We start from the raw sequence: 20026 nt of genomic DNA, 5'->3' as shown, positions 1-20026 counted from the left end.
AGTCCAGCGAGCCCGCTGGGAGGGGGCAGGGCATCCGCTTCCATGGAAACTTGAGTCACCCACCCCCCTCTCAAGGAAAACTGAGCAGAAGGGAAGCGGCGGAGCATTGCGTGGGCCAAGAAGATGAGGGCACACACCGGGGCCAGCGTGGAGGGGGCAGGGGTCTCAAAGGAACTAGCTTGGCGGGAGCAGGGAGCAAGCTCCAGGCCTTAGCTAACTAGACAGGAAGACCGGGAGTCCCTGGAACAGCGCCTGGCAAGGTCCACGTGCGAGCCAGGAGCAACTGTCCAGAAAAGGCTGGTTGGGCCGGTTCCTGGGGTGAGCTTAGGAGTGAAGGGGGCTTCCGGGGTCGCTCAGACATCTCACTCCCGGACGCCCCCTCTGTCCCCAGAGAGCCAGCTGCTCCCCCTGGGCGGAGGGACATCCGTCCTAGTTTGGGAACAGAGAAGAGCTTGTGCGTGTCCTCGGGAACAGCTGCCCCGCCCTGATTGCCACACAGAGGCCCCTTGTTCCTCTACCGGACAGGGCCCCAGGCAACCCGATGCCCTCTGCCCACTGCAGCCAGTCCCAGGCTGGCTCGACCTTAACAGACTGGACGTCGGACCAGAAACGCTACACTGATTGGCTCGATTTTCAATCCCAGAACACTGAGCGGTTTCCCTACTGGTTAAAACTTTCCATCCTCGGGCTCTGATTGGTCCATTTAGGGGCTCTCTACAGATCGTCCCACCCTCCCTCTTTATAAGCGCTGTCGCTCCGCTCTTTTTCCGACTACGGGGTTAAGGCTGGGAGGGTTCGGTCCCCGAGGGCCAGGCTGAACCACTGCCTGACCTCTGGGTCGCCTCATCAGACGCCCCCCTCGCTGCCCTGAGTCTTGACCATCCAGGCCCCATCCCAGGCCTGGGAAGCACATTAGCTGGTGGGCAAAAAGCCCAGGGTTTGTCTCACCGCCGCCCCCTCTGTAGCTCAGTTTGGGGCCATTGCCCCTCTCCCGTTTGGCGACAGGGTCAGAAAAGATTTACTGCCGCTTCCTGGAGAAATGAGAAATATGCTCAGCCCTCAAACCCCAGGGACCCGACCAAAAAGTCGGTCTTTGTTCCTAAAGGCGAAGGCTGTGGGCACTGCAGACCCGGGAACCTAAGTGATCAATAGCAGGAAGGGAGGCAGCTGTCTTAGTTCCAGAAGGGGAAACTGAGGCCCAGACTATCTTAGTCTCATCTTCCCTACCAGAATTTTGTTAAGGCAGGGGCTTGGGCAGATTAACGCTTCCCACAAAAAGGAAGCAGCGCCCTCCCCAGAGTCAGAGGGTGGCATGGCCTGCTTCCCCTCCCGTGCCACACTCGTGCCACACTCTGAGGCCTGCCTGGATGCAGAGCCTGACTCTTGCTCACCTCCCCAGGCACTGCTGGCTTCAAAGGCTCGAGAAGCCAGGAGTGGTACTGCACACCTGTACTCCCAGCACTCAGGAGGCTGAGGGAGGCGGATGGTAAGTTCCAGGCCAGCCTCAGCTCCACAGCAAAGCATGAATTTCAAGGCCAGCATGAACCTCATAGTGAATCCCTGCCTAAAAAAAAGACAAAGGGCCACTGGACTCAAACCAGAGACAGAATGGCCAGGCCTGAAATGGAAGGTGAGGACCAAGTGACAGGGCTGAGGAGGACGTGACAAGAGACAGAGTCGGGCAGCAGTGTTCAGCTGGACATTAGCAGAAGGGAAGGCCAAAGGGAGGCTCAGTGGCTTCCCCAGCTCCCCTCTACTCCCTCCCTGCTGCCGACAAGCAGACGCTGTGGTCACTGTTCCCACTGGTCACAGTTCCCACTTGTCACCCACAGATCCTCTATCCCTTGCCAAGAGCAGCTGTATCCCCGCTTGTCTTTTGGTTCCTCCCTGGCTGTCACCCCTCCCCTGTTCTCCACTAAGCAGTCAAGGGGGCTTTTAAACTTAGAACTCCCTAGCTCACTCCCCAGCTCCACAACCTTCTGTGGCTCCCTATGGCCCCAGTGGTGTGGTTCCCACCCACCTTGTCTCCGCCCACTCACTTCCCTAGGGAAAGGCCACTCTGACCACACTGGCTTCCTAAAATCCACCCAGATTCCCCCCTCTGAGACTTGGCCCCTGCTGTTCCTCCACCTGCTCCATCCTCCTCCCAAATCCTTAAATGGCTGTCTCTCTTCTCTTTTCAGGTCACTTCTCAGAGGGGCCGCCGACCACCAGCTTCCAACAGCAGCCTCCCCAAACCCTTTCTGTTACAGCATCTTGCTTTATTATCTCCACAGCACTTGCCACTATCAAGACCTTATCTTGTTTTCTGTCTGCCTTTGCACTGTATGATGTAAATTGCTGGCGGCCAATGACCAAGTTCCTTCTCAACCCCTCCAAGGATGCCTGATTCGAAGGCACTCAGAAAGTGTGTGAAGGGGGCAGAGAGATGAACGAACGATCCAACCAAAGAGACCCTAGTGGGGAGGCTCCTCAGCGCAGTCCAGGCCCAAACAACAGCAAAGGGTCCCGAGATGCCTGATTCTCTCGCAGCCCCCGCCTAGAGAAGCCCAGCGCGCCTCCATGGAGACCCCGGCAGGACCCGCCCCGCGCCGGCCGCTCTCTAGGCCTCCTTATCAGGCCGAGGAATGCGCGGTATCCACACTCGCGCTGGGGCGGCGCCTCCTCACCCCGAGACCGTCACACGCGCGGGACCCCCACACTGCCGAGTGGGGTGGGCGACTGCCGCGGATCCCGCCAGGGGGCACCGCCTCCAGATTCCTGGGGACCTGAGGAGGGGAGGGGAGGGGCTCCAACTGCAACAGCTGCACCCCCACGTGCCAAAGCCCGCCTGCCGCCACGCGGGGCACCGTGGGCTCAGCAAGTGGCATCTGCCTGACAAGGACCGAGACGGAGGAGGGGTGGAAATCCCCGGGTGAGTCAACTCGTGCCGGAGGAGGGGACGAAGTTCAGCTCTGGACTCTGCGGAGTGCGAGACGCCACGCGTGCCTCTCCCACGCGCCATCGCCGGGCCGGAGGGGAAGGAAAAGGCGGCTGAGCCACACCATCATTCTTCCTCTCCTTCCAGAACAAAGCCACGCCCCCGCAGGGTGACCAACAACTCGGGGAAACTGAGGCACGAAGATAGGCGCGCAGCCGGTGTCGTCTGCCCTGCCCGAGGGTCCCATCCCGACCTTTGTTGACAGTGAGCAGCACCTTTACACCTGGGCTCGCGGGACACAGCCAGGCGCGGGGTGCAGCACCCCTCCCCCAAGTCCACCACCCAAACCGGGTCCCTGCGATCCATGTCCCGCCTCTCAGTCTCCAGCTTCGAAAGCGCTCGGATTCCGCCTCGTTTTCGGCGCCAACTTCCTGCCTGAGGAAGGAGGGCAGCGCAGTCTGGGGGCTCGCGGCCGAGTCTCTGGGGGCCGCCTGGAGCTGTGGCGGGGACACTCGGTGGCCACCTCCTCCGTGCAGCAACGACACGAGCCACGCCTGCGCGCCTGCTGCGCCCCCGATTCCCGCCCGGGGCCCCTAGATCGGACCCCGCGACCTCAGGGCCCCGCCCTTGCCGGCCTCTGCCTCAGAGCGCGCTCACCTGGCTCTGCCGGCCCTAGGGCGGCGCTGGCAGGAGGGGCCGCCGCGTCTGCGTCCCCCGGGCGGCCGCGGCTGGGCTGGGGCTGCTGCCCGGGCTCGGCTGCGTCCCGGGTTTGAGGACCAGGGACAGAGGGGGCGGGGAAGCCGACGCTTCGCCCCCCCCCCGCCGGCCCCGCCCTCCTCTCCTCCCCTTTCCGGCGACGACTGCGTGAATTCCAGATGTGGCCCGCCAGGCAGGCCGGGGCGCAGGGGCCGACGGGGGCGGCGCGCAGCGCCCCTTTGTCCGCCCCCCCACCGCTCTGTCCGACCCCTCCCAGCCCCTACCCGTGAGAACCAGTAGGCGAGCGATGTCACGCTTCCCCGTGACGTCATAGCTCCCCACCTAGCCAGGTGACCTCAGCCTGTTGCAGTGCTGGATAGACGCTGGGCTTGTCCCTGGGACCCTGAAATTAGAGGGAAGCATGGGGTCCCCTTATTTATTCAACAAGGAATCTTGAAGCACCTTCTATGTATCAACACAACAAACAGGCCTGAGGGGTGCCCTTTCAACAGGTTAGTTCCTACCTAATGCATGCCTCGACCTGCTCCAAAGACAAGACTGTTCTCTGCCTTGATAAGATCCCAGAATTCAAGCCAGGTATGGTGGTACAAACCTGTCATCCCAGTGCTCGGGGAGGCTGAGGCAGGAGGATCTAAAGTTCGAACCTAGCCTGGGCAACTTAGCAACTCAGCAGCACTCTGTCTCAAAATAAAAATAAAAAAGGGTTGAGGATGTAGCTCAGTGTGAAGGCCCAGGGTTCCATTCCCAGCACCAAACAAGCAAATTAATCACAGAGGAAATGGATAAAGAACAAGTGGTATATATACACATGGGATTGTATAGAGTAGAATGATTGTAGGAAAACGGGTGCCTCTTGGGCCCGTAATGTTAAGTGAAATAAAACAGACACAGAAAGTTGACTATTCCACAGTTTCTCTTCCTTGAGAAGCCCAAAATATAAATAAATTAGAGAGTAAAATATAGGAGAGATGGTGGGAAACAAGGAGCCAGGCTTTTTGGAGATGGGGAAGAGGGTGAGGGGAAGAAGAGACCGAGGAAAGGAGAAAGGGGACTGAAAATGATCAAGGCATGGCATACATTTGTACCAATTCCCCAGACTATGTCCCAACAAAAATAGCTACATTTGAAGACACCCAGCTGGCTCAGGCCGGGCACCCAGGGAGGCTGAGGCAGGAGGGTCAGGAGTTTGAGTGCCACCATGGCAACTTTGTGAGACTCCATGTCAAAAAATATATATGTATTAAAAAGGAATGGAAGGGCCGGGGATTTAGCTCAGTGGTTCCAGCGCTTGCCTTGCAAGCACAAGGTCCCGAGTTCGATCCCTGGTACCAAAAAACAAACAAACAAAAAATCATACCTATTGGGCCAGGGATTTAGCTCAGTGGTTTTGCCGCCTCCTGCACAAGTGCAAGGACCTGAGTTCAATCCCCGGTACCAAAAAAAAAAAAAAAAGGAATGGAGATGTGGCTTAGTGGTAGAGCACCCCTAGGTTTGATCCCTAGCACCTCTGAAGAAAGAAAGGAAGCGGTTAACAGGGGCTGGGGTGCAGCTCAGTGACAGAGTGCTTGTCTGGCAAGCATGAGGCCCTGGGTTCGATCCCCAACACCAGCAGAAAACAAACGCTACCACTTCTGCGAATGTATATATAATTTGTTTGGATGTCTAGTCACCACTTAACCAGCTACCAACTTGCAAACAGTCTGGAGGTGCATCGAGGGGGGCATTGTGACATGAGCCTGTGATCCCAGAACTCAGGAAGAAGAAGCAGGAGGATTTCAGTACATTTGAGGCCAGCCTGGGCTACATAGTGAGTTCAAGGCCAGCCTGAACTACAAAGCATAACTCTCTCAAAAAACAAAAAAGCTGGGGATTTAGCTCAGTGGCACTGCGCCTGCTGTGCAAGTGCAAGGTCCTGAGTTCAATCCCTGGTTCTGAAAAACAAACAAGCAAACAAACAAATAAAAATCCATGTATATCATCAAACAAACAGACAAAAACCCCGGTCCCCGCAGAGCTGGTATTCTACACACAAGATACACTGAAGAGAGAAGGAGAAGTTCGTATATTTCCTGGAAGAGAAACCAAGAGATGAGAGAGCTGAGAGAAAGCCTGCTCCGCTTCCCTTCTGGGCATGCTTTGTACTTGACTTTCATAGCGTGCGCACACATGTTCTGCCTCAACAATAAATTAAATTATAAAAATGAAGGCTGCCACAGACCTTGCAATGGAACCAATAAAAAGCAGAGAGTGGCTGCTTACACTCTTCTTTATGTGTATTCTGCCTAGGAGCATCTGAACAAAACAAGAAGAAAAAGAAAATTGGAGTGGGGCCCTGGATGTCTATTAAAAATAAAAATGGAGGGCCGGGGACTTAACTCAGTGGTTTTGCCGCCTGCCCTGCAAGCGCAAAGACTCGAGTTTGATCCCCAGTACCAAAAATAAATAAATTAATTAAATAAATAAAAGTGGAGCCAGGTGTGGTGGTGCACACTTGTAATCCCAGGACTCGAGGGGCTGAGGCAAGAGGATCACTGTGAGTCCGAGGTTAGCCTGGGCTACACAGCAAGACCTTGTCTCAGATAACCAAAAAACCCAAAAAACGAAATGTCAGCTGCAGATAGAGAGAGCTTAGTGGTAGACTCTATGCCTAGGTTCAATCCTCAGCACCAAACAAATAAAAATTAAAATGGAGCAGTCTTATGTGTATTGGTGCAAAACTGATTTCAGTGTATTACACTGAAAAATGCACCATGGTCAGGTGTGCACAGTGGGACACACTTGTAATCCCAGCCCTCAGGAGGCTGACGCAGGATTGCCGTGAGTTCAAGGCCAGCCTGGGCTACATAGCGAGACTCTGTCGCTAAAAAGAAAGAAAGAAAACATACAATATCTGCTGTTTTTCTCCATTTCTGAGTGTATTTTTAAGGGCTGTATAAATACACACACATTTGCTTGTGGCCTCACGAGCCACCTCCGGGAAAAGGCATGAGACACTCGTCACAGCTGTCACCCTCGGGGAGGAGAGCTGAGGGGCAGGAAAATTAGGTAAGAAAGGCCCAGCTTTTTACAGTGTACCCTGGGGAACTATTTGAAAATTTTAGCTTGTGCTGACAATTTAAAAAACTTACAGACATGAAAAAGAAAAGCTAACAAATTGCTTGAGTTCTAGGTGTAAATTAGTTCTTGCAATGGTGATAATAATAGCTAATAATATCAAAAATATTAATAAATAGCAAGTCTGGTAACACATGTCTGTAATCCCAGCTCTTTGGGAGGCTGAGGCAGGAAGATCACAAGTTCCAGGCTAGTCTGAGTAATTTAGTGAGACCTTGACTCAAAATGAAAACTAAAAAGGGCTCAGGATGTAGCTCCATGGCAGAGCACTTGCCTAGCATGTGTAAGATCCTGGGTTCTACCCACCAAAACCAGAACAAATAAATAAAAACTGTATTTGGAGTGCAGGAGATGGAATCCAGGACCCACTGTAACATTATTAATGTACATATCCATGCCAGGTGTGGTGGCACACGCCTGGAATCCCAGTTCTCAGGAGGCTGAGGCAGGAGGATCACCATGAGTTTGAGGCCAGTTTGGGCTACATAGTGAGTTTAAGACTGGCCTGAACTACAAATCAAGACCATAGGTCAAAATGAATAAATAAACTAACAGATTTTTTCAAAAATTTTAAAGGCTGGGGATGTAGTTCAGTACAAAGACCCTGGGTTCAATCCCCAGTACCACCAAAAAAGTTGAGTAAATAAATAATAAATGAATGAATTTTTTTTTTGAACCAGAGATCGAACTCGGGTCCTTGCACTTGCGCAGCAGGTGGCGAAACCACTGAGCTAAATCCCCGGCCCAAATGAATGAATATTAAGAACATATTAATGGTACATAGATGCATACAAGATTTATGAGGATGTGATATAACATGTAATGCCCTTCACTGGATCTTAGTTATGCTTTATTGGTTGCTACCATTCAAAGGTGATGGTTTGGTTAGGTGTGGTGGTACATAACTGTGATCCCAGCACTCGGGAAGCTGAAGCAGGAGGATTGCTGTGAGTTTGAGGCCACCCTGGACTATAAAGTAAGTTCAATCAAAGTCAGCCTGAACTACATAGGAGAAACCCTGTCTCAAAAAACAAAAAACAACAACAAAACAAAAAACCAAGCTGACAGACTGGGGCTGGTGGCATAGCTCAGTGGTAGAACCCTTGTCTAGCACACATAGCCCTGGGTTCAATCCCCAGTACTCGAAACAAAATAAAACAAAACCAAAAGGCTGAAAGCAGACACCCCTAACACAGAGTAGTAGCCCTTTGGTTGAAGAGATAAGAAAAATCAAAGCAAAAAAAAAAAAAAAAGTCAGAGAACCCAGATGTGGTGGTCCATACCTGTAATCCCAGCATTCTGGGAAGCTGAGACAGGAGGATCACAAATTGGATGGTGCCCAGCCTGGGAAACTTAGTGAGACCCCCCCCCAAAAAACCCAAAAGCCTTAGTGAGACCCAATCTCAAAAAATAAAAAAGGGGGCCCAGGGATTTAGCTCAGCGGCACCGCACCTGCCTCAAAAGTGCCAGGTCCTGAGTTTGAGCCCTGGTACCAAAAAAAATTAAAAAAAAATAAAATAAAATAAATAAATATAAAAGGGCTGGGGATGTATACAGCTCAGTGCAAAAGCCCTAAGTTCAATTCCCATCACTGAAAAAAAAATACATAAAGTTGTCATTGTGGACTTTACTCCTTTTCCCAAGCTCAATTTCAGAGTCCACTAGGTTCCAGGGCAGACCTAGGGGTCCAAAAAAAACATATTCCCATGGTTCTCCAGACCTAGGAGTCCTCTTGGACCTCAGCAAAACCTTGCTGTGTCCTCTGCAGATAGAGATCCATTGCCAGGGCAACATCTAGACACCAGGTGTTTAACCCACCGGGGAAGAGTAGGGGAAACTGGGGCTCTCCTCAACTCGCCTAACTGAGCGGAAATCTCAGAGCTCCTCCGTGGGGCCTAAAGGCTGGGGAGGAAGTGCCCCCCCAGCCTGGCTCAGCACTTTGCCACCTCCCCTGGGCCCTGGGGGTGGGGGTGATGTCTAGGCTGCAGACATATCCGGCTGTCTGCCGGGGAGCAGTGGCTCCCACACCAAGGTGATGTCCCCAGGGCACACAGACCACACCAACATGTAACTTCCGCCTCCCTCCCACCTCAGGCCACTTGGGGTCTCGGCCAGGTCAGCTGGAGGCCTGGACTTCCGGTTAGTGCAAGAGATCAGGAGCAAGCTGGGTCCTGCCCAGGGAAGGGACCAAGGGAAGAGGAAGGAAACAGGGCCCTTTTCTTGGAGAGTGCCCAGGCAGGGAAAGCAAGGAGAAGGAAGAAGCTGGGATGAGCTTCCACTAATTATAGGATCCTTGACAATAATGGGTAATGCTCACCTCACACCAACTGTGTGCTGTGCATGGCTGGGCGCATGCTCTCAGCCCAAGGGTGGGCATTAGCATTGTCATCACCTCATTTATTTAGTTACTTGGTGTTTTGAAGCAGGATCTCGTTATGTAGTCCAGGCTGCCCTTGAACTTTCAGTGATTCTCCTGCCTCAGCCTCCTGTAAGGGTGCTCCTCACAGGAATGCGCCATCACACCTGGCTTATCACCCCATTTCAAAGATGAGGAAAACTCAATCCTAGGGTTTGGAAATGGTTTGAATGTGTCCCCTGAGGGTTTATGTGTTAAAATGTAGCTCCCAGTGTGAAATACTGTGCTGAGAAGTGGAAATTTAAGCTGACCGTGGCGTTTAGTTGTGGAGGCTTTTGTTAGTGCTGATGATTGAATACAGTCATCAGGATACAGCCCCTCCTAACTGAATTCTCGTGGCCCTATAAGGAGAGGGAGAAGCTGGGTGTGGTGGCACACGCCTGTGATCCCAGAATTTGGGAGGCTGAGGCAGGAGGATTGCTGCAAGTTTGAGGCCAGCCTGGGCTACATATGGAGACCATGTCTCAAAAAAAAAAGAAGAAGAAAACAAAACAAAAGAAAAAGAAAGAAAAGGAGGGGAGGAAGAGAAAGAGGAGGAGGGAGGCTGGGATGTAGGATTCGGGATTCGGGTCAGTGGCAGACCTTTGCCTAGCATTCACAATGCCGAGGACTGGGAGGAAACAAAACCATGCAGGGGAGAGGCTGGGAGGGACACAAAGACACATACACACCCTCTTGTCTTCTGGCTCTCACCGTGTGATGCCCTGTGTGGTGGGGGCACTCTGCCAGCAGAAAAGCCATTTCCAGATGTGGGCCTTGGGCTTGGACCAGACCCCGGCCCCAAAGGACCTCCTTATCTCCACAACTGACCCTTCGGGCGGTCCTGTTACAGTAACCAAACCAGGCTGACGCAGCGGCACAGAGGAGGGCTGGGATTTGAACCCAGGTCATCTGGCTGCTCTTAGCCTGGGCGGCCTGGTCCTCTGTCCTGTGTTCTTCCTGAGGCCCCAACCCAGCCACAGGCACTGAACCTGTCTTTGTCCCCAGTGCTCTGGAACAGAGAGCAGAGCTTAGCTCCCCGGCCCCACCTATGGCCAGGAGGCCAAGGCCGGCTCTCTAGCCTCCAGGCCCTGTGCTGTCCCCACCCAGCCTCTAGGAGGAGGAACCTGGAGGGGAGAATGTCTAAGACCCGCCCAGCTTTCTCTTGGTCACCCTGGAAGGGGCCCCACCCCGGAGAAGCCTCCCAGAGGCGAGTCTTGAAGGCTCGGGCTGGGCCTCGGTGCTCCAGCCTCCAGAAGCTGCTGGGATGAATGGGTGGGGCGGCCTACCGTGCAAACTCGGCCTGCGCCACATCAGCAGCAGATGGAGACTTGGCCCTGGGAGCCTCAGGAGGCTGGCCGCTCAGCAGGGCGCCTTAGCCTTGCATAACAGATGACAGGCTACAAGGGAGAGTCACTGTCCCAAGCACTTGACACATCTTCACTAGGAAAAGCTCAGGCACAGTAAGTCAGGCCCGGTACTGCACACCTGTTATCCCAGCTACTCAGGAGGCTGAGGCAGGAGGATTGCAAAATTCGAGGCCAGCCTGAGCAACTTAGTGAGACCTTGTCTCAAAAGAAATTTGTTTTGTTTTGGGTTTGTTTTTGAGACAGGGTCTTGCTATGTAGTTCAGGCTGGCCTTGAACTCACTATGGAGCCCAGGCTGGCCTCAAAGTTGCAGTCACAGCAATTCTCCCACCTCAGCCTCCCGAGTGCTGGAATTAAAGGTGAGTACCACCATGAAGCTTCTCTCTTCTTTTTTTTTTTGGTACCGGGGATCGAACTTGGGTCCTTGAGCTTGCATAGCAGGCAGTGAAACCACTGAGCCAAATCCCCGGCCCACTTCGCTCTTCTTTTTATTTTATTTTGTTTGCGGTGGTGGGGATGGAATGCATACACCAGCTCTCAGCTGGCTTTTCATTATAATGCTTTGGCTGTTGCCAAAAAATCTGGGGTTGGGCTAGGGAAGTAGCTCACCAGTGCAGTGCCTGCTTGGCAAGTGTGAACCCCTGAGTTCAATTCCCCGTACCAAAAAGAATGAGAGACAGGGCCGGGGATGTAGCTCAGCAGCACCACGTCTGCCTGGCTAGCACAAGGTCCTGAGTTTGATTGGCAGTACTGAAAAAAAAATTGGGGTCACTTAAATTGAGCACAGCTTGCTGGGGATTTAGCTCAGTGTGTCCGGCGCCTCCCTCGAAAACGCAGGGTTCCAAGTTCGATTCCCGGTACCAAAAAAAAAAATGAGCACAGCTGGCTAATAATATATATATTTGGGAGAGCTGGAGGTGTACCTCAGTGGTAGGTCACTTACCCAGCATAAACGAGACTCTGAGTTCCAACCTCAGCACCCTCAAAATAATCATAAAAAATACATATATAGGACCAGAGATTTAGCTCAGTGGTTCCAGCAGACCTGCCTTGTAAATGCAAGGTCCTGAGTTCAATCCCCAGTACCAAAAAAAAAAAAAAAAAAAAAAATGTAAGTAAATAAAAAAAATCTTTTACACACACACACATATTGCATGTGCACCAACCAGCCAGTGAAATGAAGACCAGTGTGCTATCAGAATAAGAGACTGGTTCAGGGGCTGTGGTGGTGCACGCCTAAGATCCCTGGACTTGAGAGGACCACAAGCTGGAGGCCAACCCAGGCCTCATAACAAGTTAAAGCCCAGCCTGGACTATCTAGCAAGACTCTGTCTCAATAAATACATAAATAAGAAGGGACTGGCAATCGGTAATAACATGGGGAAACTCAAGTACACTGGGAGAAGGAAAAGAAGACAAATATAAAAGGGTCTAACTGTATGATTCCATTTCTTTTCTTTTCCTCCCAGTTTGTTCCTTTCCTTCCATCCCCTCTTCCTTTCATCCTCCCTCTCCCTTTCTTTCTTTCTTTTTTTTTTTTTGGTACCAGGGATCGAACTCAGGTCTTTACACTTATGAGCTGAGCCGGCAGAACCACTGAGCTACATCCCCAGCCCTCCCCTTTTCTTTCTTGCTATACTGGAGGGCCTTTGCACTGAGCTACATCCCCCAACCCTTTTTTTGATTCCTTATTTTGAGACAGGGTCTTGCTAAGTCAGCCTGGGCTCAAACTTGTGATCCTCCTGCCTCAGCCTTCCAAAGTGCTGGGAGAACAGATGTGTGCCATCCTACTTGGCTATATGATTCCATTTCTTTGATGTTTAGAAAAGGTAAAGTGTAGGGACCGTGATAAGATCAGTGGTTGTTAGGACTTGGGGGTGTAGTGAGGTTTTGATACAAAGAAGCATGGGGAATTTTGGTGATGGAACCATTTTACATTTTGATTGTAGCAAATACATAGCTTTGTGGAAAATTGTGCCTCTATGTGCTAAAAAAGGAAGACTTTACTGTAAAATTGTATTTTAAAAAAAAATTTTGGTGGGGCCGGGGATTTAGCTCCTTGGTTTCACCGCCTGCTTCGCAAGCACAAGGACCCGAGTTCGATCCCCCGCACCAAAAAAAAAAAAAAAAAAATTTTGGTATTTTGAGACAGGGCTCTTACTGTGTACCCCAGGCAGGCCTCAAATTTGCAGCAATCCTCCTGCCTCAGCTTCCCAAGTGCTGGAATTACAGGCATGTGCCACCACACCTGGCAAATAGTATTTGAAAAAAATAACATTTAAAAAAGAAACCTGCCCAGCAACTTTGCATAAGGGCCTAATGAGAAAACAATCTCAAATGGGAGCATTTATTTAAAATTTTTTTACTAGTACATGTTTGCAGTACATAATAGTTACATTCATTGAAATGAGGGAATTTAATACAAGGGTTGGTTACAAAGATGAGAATCCAAAAGATGAAGAGAGTATTTAAAAATTGGAAAATAAAAAAAATAAATAAAAATGGACAAATAGAGAACCAGGCCTGGTGAAGCACACGTTGGATCCTAGCTACTTGGGAGGCTGAGGCAGGAGGGTTGCAAGTTCAGTCAGCCTGGGCAACTTGGCAATTTAGCAAGATGCTGCCTCAGGGCCAGGGATTTAGCTCAGTGGCACTGAGCCTGCCCTGAAAGCATAAAGTCCTGAGTTCGATCCCCGGTGCAAAAAAAAAAAAAAAAAAAAAAAAAGATGCTGCCTCAAAGTAAAATATAGATAGATATAGATACAGATACAGGTAGAGATATAGACACAGATATAGATATAGATGGACTAGGGATGCAGCTTGCAAAGGCCTTGGGTTCAGTCCTCAGTCTGGCAAAAAGAAAAAAAAATTAGCATACAAGGGCTGGGGGCAGCTCAGTGATACAGAGCTTGCCTGGCATGCTGGAGGCCCTAATTCCATCACCAGCACCACTAAAGAGAAAAAGATATGTTAGAAAAGGCCAATGATGCCCTGATTTTACAAAGGAGGAAACTGAGGCCCAGACACCCCAGGTGACCTGCCAGGGGTTCGAATCCTCAGGAAGGTCCGACTTTGCCAGGCCCGGTGCCAGGTTGATTACACACACACACACACACACACACACACACACACACACACACACACGCCCCGCCATTGCTCAGGGAACTGAAGCCACCAGAAAGGCCACCAAGCGAGCCCCTTCCCAGGGCTGGAGAGTGCAGAGGAGGCTCCGCCCCCAGGCCTTGCCTTTACCCAGGAAAACAACGAGGCATATGTTCAGGCGGGGAGGGGGAAGAGAACTCTCCTCGTGGCTCCCCCATCAGATCTGCACCTCCTACTTCAGGGCTGCCACCCAATACTCCAGCGCTGACCTCTGGCCTTAGGTGATGCTGGAGTTAGAACATGCCCCATGTTGGGGGACTCCCCCAGCTTCGTATGTGCAAGCCCCAAATTTCTGTGATTGCCATGGCAAGCAAAGATCCTCTCTGTGCTGCCGGTTTCATGAGGCTGGCCCCACACTGCTGGGGACAGAGGTCGCCTGCTACTGAGCCTTTGATCCACTCAGGCCGCTGGTTGCATTGACCATTGACCTCCACCCAGGCTTAGGCCAAAATGTTCAAAATGCTTTTGTGGTCATTGTGCCCCACCCCCCAGTACTGGGGATCAAACCCAGGGGTGCTTTATCAATGAGCTGCATCTGAGATATATTTTTTATTTTGAGACCGAGTCTTGCTAAGTTGCTAAATTGCCCAGGGTGGGCTTTAACTTACAATCCTCCTGCCTCAGCCTCCCAGACTGCTGGGACCATAGGTGTGCGCCAGCACACCTGGCTGTCACATCCCTTTTATTAGGACTCATAATTAACAGTGGGGGCACTCTGTGCAAACTGCATTCTGTATGATCAATGAGCTGGATGTGGTGGCGCAGGCCTGTAATCCCAGCACTGGGAGGCTGAGGCAGGAGGATCACTGGGAGTTCAAGGCCAACCTGGGCTGCATACCAAGACCTTGTCTCAAACAAACAAAAGAGATCAGACAGGGTTGAGGGTGTGGCTCAGTGGTAGAGCATTTGCCTACCACGTGAAAGACCTATGGTTGGACCCCCCCCCCAGCACAACACAGCAAAACAAAGAGGAACAGAACATTGTCTATGAGATGGTGAAAGTTCTGGAAAAATGTAGGGTAGGAAGGGAAAGGTGATTTTAGATAAGAATAAAGCCTGCAAGTATGGGTGGGTGGGAGAGGAGAATGGGTGGGAGACCAGTAAGGAGGGGCTAATGGCCAGCACAAGGTCCTGGGGTTGGTGGGATTGGACGAGGAGGCTGGTGCAGCTGCAGCCACAGAGTGATGGAGCCCGAGGTTGGGGAAGGGGACAGCAGGGACAGGAGGGCCTGCAGGGCCTTGTGGGCTGTGACAATGACTCTGGCTTTTGCTCTAAGGAAACAAGGGATGTGATCTGACTCAGGTGTTTACAGCTCCCTCCATGGGGAAAAGAGCCACTCCTCCCTCCCTCGGGAGCCAGGCAGGAAGGAAAGAGCACTGTGATCCTGACACAGCTCAGTGGGGAGGGGGCCCCTCAGGAGCCAGAGCCCAGCAACCCACAGCCAGTCAGTGCCAGTCCCCGGATTTGACCCTGTGTCTATGTCACTTCTGGGACACTTTACGCATCCAGTGGCCTCAGAGATAGAGACTTTGAGACCCAGAGCCCTGAAGTAGAAAGATGAATGAAGATATCCACTCAAGAATTTATTCAGCAGCCAACATGGTGGTGCACACCTGTGATCCCAGGTACTCAGGAGACTGAGGCAGGAGGATGGAAAGTTCAAGCCCAGCCTGGACAATTTAGCAGGATGCTGTCTCAAAATAAAGAATAAAGGGCCGGGGATTTAGCTCAGTGGTTTCGATGCCTGCTGCGAAAGCGCAAGGACCTGAGTTCGATCCCCAGTACCAAAAATAAAAAAATAAAAAAGAATAGAAAAGGGGTTGGAGATGTAGCTCAGAGTGAAGGCCTTGGGTTCAATCTCCAGTACTGGAAAGAAAAGAAATCCAAGGAAAAAGAGGAGAAGGGAGAGGGGGAGGGAGGAGAGGAGAGGAGAGGGGAGGAGAGGAGAAGGGAGGGAGATAGTTATTTATTGAGCACTTCTGGCGTTTCGGGCAATACTGTCAATGCTGAAAGCCTCAGCAGAAAACCAGACAAAACAAAATCCCAGCTTTGGGGACATTTAGACTTCAGGGAATTATATAGGAAGTTAGAAGATAAATACTTTTTTTATTTTTTGGTACCAGGGATCAAACTCAGGACCTTGCATTACTGAGCTAAATCCCCGGCCCAGAAGATAAATACTAATGGGAAACAAATATGGGAGGTGCTGGGCTGTAGCTCAGTGGTGGAGTGTGTGCCTCCCATGCGCATGTGCAGAGCCTGGGTTCTGGTTGCGCGCAGTGAGGAGGAGGTGGGGGGAGCCCTGAGAGAGCCATAGAGCTCTCAGGTTGCAGCCTAGGGAAACCCCTTCCATGCAGGAATTTGTCCCATGAGCTCCCCCAGATCCAGACGATGTTGGTCCCCTGCCCCATCTGGGTCCTCAAACTGGGCTTACCCTGTGGTATACAGTAGGTGCCTAACAAATCTTTAAGCAACTAAGTGCTATTCTATTGTTCTCCACATAAAAGCTAAACTCTTTGCCATGGAGCAAACCAGCACATCTGCCTGTAAATCATAATCTGGAGCCAGGTGTGGTGTTGCACACCTGTGATCCCAGCTCTCAGAAGGCTGAGGCAGGAGGGTCACCAGGAGTTGAGCCCATCTTGGGATCAATGGTGAGTTCAAGGCCCACCTGAACTATATAGCAAGACCCTGTCCGAAGAGAAAAAAGAAATAAAAAACATTTACAACTGCAAAGCAAATGGTCAACAAGTGTAATGAAAAAGTGCTCAGCCCCACTAATTATCAGAGACATGCAAATCCAAACCACAATAAGAAGCTGTTTTACCCCACTTTGACTGGGCAAAAAAAGATTTTAAAAATGACAAATGCTGCCAGGGTTTTAAAAAGGGGAACTCTCATCCCCAGAGAGAATGCAAATTAATACAGTTATTATGGAAAACAGTATGAAGGTTCCTCAAAAAAAATAAAAATAGAATGACCATATGATCTCATAATCTCACACCAGGTCTATATGCAAAGGAAATGAATACATCAAAGAGATTTCTGTACTCACGTTTCTGGCAGCACAAGTCACAATGGCTGAGATGCAGAATCAACTGAGGTGTCCCTTGAGAGGTGAATGGCTAAAGAAAATGTGTCCTAAGGCCAGGATGGAATATTATGCACCCAGAAAGAAGAGTGGAATCCTGTTATTTGCAGCAACATGGATGAAACTGGAGGTCACTGTAAGAAAAATATGTAAATGGGAGCTGGGTGTGGTGGCCCACACCTGTAATCCCAGCACTCATGGGGCTGAGGCATGAGGATCAAAGAGTTTGAGGCCACTCTGGGCTACATAGTGAATTCAATGTCAGCCCAAATTACCAAGTAAGACCCTGTCTCCAAAAATCATAATTTCTTTCTTTCTTTTTTTTTTTTGGTACCAGGGATCAAACTTGGGACCTTGGGCTTTCGAGGCAGGCGGTGGAACTACTGAGCTAAATCCCCTGCTCCAAAAGTCAAATAAATAAATAAATAAATAAATGGGCCAGGGATTTACCTCAGTAGTTCCACCGCCTGCCTCACAAGCTCAGGGTCCTGAGTTCGATCTCTGGTACCAAAAAATAAATGAATAAAAAATAAATTTAAAAATCTAAAAAATATTGCAAATTCCTTTTCTTTTCTTTCTTTTCTTTTTTTTTTTGGTATCAGGAATCAAACTCAGGACCTTCTGCTTCTGAGGCAGGCAGAGAACCACTGAGCTAAATCCCCAGCCCTCTTTTGTTTGAGACAGGGTCTTGCTAGTAGTCCAGGCTGGCCTTAAACTCACAGCAATCTTCCTGCTTCAGCCTCCCAAGTGTTAGGATTACAAGTGTGTGCCACCACAGCCTTTTTCTACTGTTTTTTCCACATTACTGGGGATAGTACCCTAGCCTCAATGCACATCTTTATTAATTTTTCATAAGCATGTTCAAATATTACATATCAGATGCAAAAATTGTTTTTTAAACTTCACATCTTTTGCACAGCATTTAAATATTCCAGCGTTCACTGCATCCTTGTTTTCTCTCTCCTTTTTCTCTGATGACAAAATCCTTCAATAATAATAATGATACTCTCCAGGCGTGGTGCTGCACGCACACCTTATCTCAGCACTCGGGAGGCTGAGGCGGGAGGATCAGTGTGAGTGGAGGCCAACCTGGGCTACATAGCGAGACCCCGTCTCCAATCATATCATCATCATCATCATCATCAGTGCTATTTATAGAGGCAAACTCTCCCTCTCTCATGTCATCAGAATCTCACAACCTCTCCCTTTTCCAGATGAAGAAACTAGGTGGGTTCAGAGAGCACGTGGTGGAGAGCGGAGTTCGGTCGAGCCCGCGCTGACCACCCCGAGGCCAGCCCCGGCCGGGCTAGGGCTCGCAGCGCCCCCTGGAGGTAGAGCGGGAAACATGGAGAAAAATAGAAGAAAACCGATCATTTGATTACTGCTGAGAGGGGTCCAGGAGAAGCCACTCAGGGTCTGTGGACTCTCTACTTTGCTGTCCTCGGGGAGTCCTAGCTGTGACAGGGGACAAGATCGTAGTCTGGGGGTGGAGATACACAGATCCGACTGAGGGATTTCAGGAGGGCAGAGTCCGGATCTGGGCCAAAAGACCAGGCCGGCTCGATCCTGGTTTTCTTTGGGAGATGAGGCCCTGCCTTTAAACTAACGGTAAGATTTTTTTTTCTCGTAGAATTTTTTATTTCCATAACCAAAACAACACAGGCAATGGAATCTAAAATGATTAACATCTAACATGCACCTCTGTCTGAGAGACTATCAGTTTTATAGTTGCCTAAATATTTTGGGGGGTTGTTTTGTTTTTGTTTTTTTGAGTCAGGGTCTCACTGTGTAGTTCAGCTTGGCCTTGAACTCACTATGCAACACAGGCTGGCCTCAAACTCAATCCTCCTGCCTCAGCCTCCCAAGTGCTAGGATTACAGGAAGTGCCACTATGCCCAGTGACCAGTCTAAATCTGTGTAATTTCTTTAGGAACATCTTTGAATTTTTTTTTTTTTTTTTTGGTACCGGGGATCGAACTTGGGACCTTGCGCTTGCAAGGCAGGCGCCAGAACCACTGAGCTAAATCCCCGGCCCCATGTTTGAATTTTTTTTGTGCCCTTATATCTAAGGTAAGTTAATTTCTTCTTGTGGTTTTCTAGTAATAAGAATTACATTCACTGGCTAGACTCCTTTATAACGAAATGCCTCTAGATTCTTGGGTTGTCTACCTTGAGACCATAATTTAATATAGATATTTAAATAAATCATGGTGTAGGGGAGGGAGATAACCTAGAGAGCTGAATGCACTGTATAAATACATGCCCAGCATGGTGGCGCACACCTGTCATCTCGGTGCTCCGAAGGTGAGGCAGGAGGATCGCTGAGAGTTCAAGGTCAGCTTCCAATGCATAGCGAGACCCTGTCTCAAAAAATAAAAATTATAGGAAGCAAATTAGGGGACTTTGAGAACAGCATAGTCCCGCATACAGTAATATGTATCTAAGAGCTTCCCATTCACCTGTCAATTATTTTTACAAGATTTAGCATTAAAAACAGCCAAATACACATAGGACCTTCAAACTTCATATAAAAAAATTGGTCTTTGTTCACTCTCAGACGACAAGGTGTCCCAAGAGTGACAACTCTCTACAAGAAACTTGAATCGTAGGTATGGAGGAAGCTCTCTACGCAGTTTCGGAACAGGTGTCCGGCCGGCTGTGTGCCGGGGCGGCGCACTTCTCCCAGCAGGGTGCGCTCTCTGTTACACCGGCGGCTGGATCGGCTGCTTCTGTGCCTCGGCCTCAATAAAGGGCTGCAACTGCGAGTCCACGGCGCCCAAACCAGCCACGCAAGAAGAGGTGGGGGAGGGAGAGGAGGAAACCACGCCCGAGCAACCACGCTTGGTGAGACTAAAAACCAACTCACCGGCCTTCACATCAAACACAGAAACCACCGCGCGAATTTTGAAACCTATATGAGGGGAGGTGGCTTGAGGCGTGACTAACGTCAAAAATTAACCGTTATTGGCTGTACTCTCTTAGGTACCCGCCCCAGAACTCCCCACTATGGGCGGGTCATTCATACAGACTTAATGGTCATTGGCTGAATCGGGAGCATTCTTTTGGTTTAGAGAGGTCTCATCGGCTGGATTCCATGTTCCTCTTCTTAGAGGCGGGACGCGAGAGGATAAGACCAACGGGATGGGTTTCTTCTTAGGGTTGAGTTCCCAAGTGTCGCAGAAGGTCCTTAAGTCAAGAGTAACAGTAGGATCTGGAGCTTAGTTCTGGGACGGATGTAGGGGCTCAAGGGGCTTCACCC

General features: G+C 50.3%; 1 protein-coding gene across 6 annotated transcripts in view; it reads right to left on the bottom strand.

The window, feature by feature from the left end:
* The window catches only part of S1pr2 (sphingosine-1-phosphate receptor 2), a 41990-nt gene extending 22025 nt beyond the window's left edge, over positions 1–19965 (bottom strand). Inside the window, exons 1-3 of one of the 6 annotated variants that reach the window (XM_087201758.1) lie at positions 19797–19965; positions 19050–19127; positions 16732–16901 (exon numbers count right to left, since the gene is read on the bottom strand). The gene's annotated coding sequence lies outside the window, so the exon portion shown is untranslated. The other 5 variants (XM_021244915.2, XR_002389574.2, XM_087201759.1 and 2 more) reach the window with 5 other exon arrangements.
* Positions 19966–20026: the final 61 nt, after the last annotated feature.

This window comes from Heterocephalus glaber, unplaced genomic scaffold (assembly GCF_053883595.1).
Source record: "Heterocephalus glaber isolate CG9 unplaced genomic scaffold, H.glaber_assembly_v1.0 deba00001760, whole genome shotgun sequence".
Taxonomy (NCBI): domain Eukaryota; kingdom Metazoa; phylum Chordata; class Mammalia; order Rodentia; family Bathyergidae; genus Heterocephalus; species Heterocephalus glaber.
Note: the sequence above shows the minus strand (reverse complement) of the source record. Positions and strands in the feature narration are given on the sequence as shown.